The sequence below is a fragment of the Nannospalax galili genome, unplaced genomic scaffold (assembly GCF_000622305.1).
Source record: "Nannospalax galili isolate Female #2095 unplaced genomic scaffold, S.galili_v1.0 scaffold154, whole genome shotgun sequence".
NCBI lineage: Eukaryota > Metazoa > Chordata > Mammalia > Rodentia > Spalacidae > Nannospalax > Nannospalax galili.
In genome coordinates, this window is record NW_008335281.1 from 3,351,015 (window position 1) to 3,352,655 (window position 1,641).

A 1,641-nucleotide genomic window follows, 5' to 3' on the forward strand; every position below is an offset into this window, starting at 1 on the left:
AATAATAGTATGCTATGTTTTGGTATATAGTTTCATGAGTTTTAAAATATAAATTCTTGTAACCAGGTCACAGGGAAATGTGCTCACTAAATGCTCTAAGGTGTTTATAATTCTTCGTGCTTCAGAATTCAGACTTTTCTTAGTGTGTGACTCTAAATATTTTCTCCTAGTTAATGACTGCTTATCAGACAAAATTACTTTATAAAATTATGCTATGTTTTGGTATATAGTTTCATGAGTTTTAAAATATAAATTCTTGTAACCAGGTCACAGGGAAATGTGCTCACTAAATGCTCTAAGGTGTTTATAATTCTTCGTGCTTCAGAATTCAGACTTTTCTTAGTGTGTGACTCTAAATATTTTCTCCTAGTTAATGACTGCTTATCAGACAAAATTACTTTATAAAATTATGTATAAGCTTTCTTTATGATAAAAATATAAACCATAGGTGATTATAATTTTTGCATCAACATTGCTGGACTTGAGGATGCCTAGGAATTTAATTAAGGCTTGTTTTAAAGCATATCTGCGAGTGTATTTCTGAATGAGATAAGCAATTGAATCAGTAGATTGAATAAAGCAGATTTCCCTACTGGATGAGTGGGTATCATCCAATCCACGAAGGCCTGAACACAAGCAGAGACAAAAGAATGGAGAATTCGCTCACTATTTGGCTGCTTGAGCTGGTACACTGGACTAGGATTTAAACACTTGACACTCCTGCATTTCAGACCTTGGGTCTTGTCATGGAACTATACCACCTGCTGCCCTGGGCTTCCAGCTTAGAGAGACCCTCGTCCATGAATAGTTACACACACACACACACACACACACACACATATGAAACCTGGGTTCTATGAAGGCATTGATTCTGTATTTTTGGATAATCCTGACTAACAATGTTACAGAAACTAATAATACCTGAATGAATAGATTTGCCATGATCAGGGACTGAATGACTCAATATTGCTGAGATTTCAATTTTCTGAAAATAGCTTCATGTATTCTAAAAAAATCCTAATAAAATCCCAGCATATATATTTTTTAATTTTAGGAACTGGCATGCTATTTAATCTTTTTTCCTTCAGAATGTCAGATAACCACCAAGACAAACTATGTATGAAAATGTCATGACATCTGATACTTTATGTTCTAATGTAATTAATAAAAGTGGCTTTAGAGAAGAACTAAATTGGGAGCATTTCATTATCTTAAGTGAACATTATTAGAAAGCTTGTCAGTATAAGACAAGTTGATGTTGGAGAAGGGAGCACAGATAGCTCAATGATGTTCTGAGGCCCTGTATGCAAATATGTTGTATTTCAACATTAGTCTCAAGGGAATTCAGCTTGGGAAAGAATGGCTTCATCATCGTATGGTGCCGAAAGAGTTGGGTTAGGAATTTAAAGATGAACCTCTTTGTAACAAATATATATCTCAATGCCATCAATCATCAACTTAAACTTCCTAAAAAATACCATTAGAAAGAAAAGACAAGCTAGAATCATTGGAATAAGATATAAATAATACATATGACTTCCAATGTTTTACATCATAATTATATAAGCAATATCACACTCAATGTGAAGGCAATTAAAATAATCAAATATTTGAATGAATATTTAAAAAGTGATTATTAAA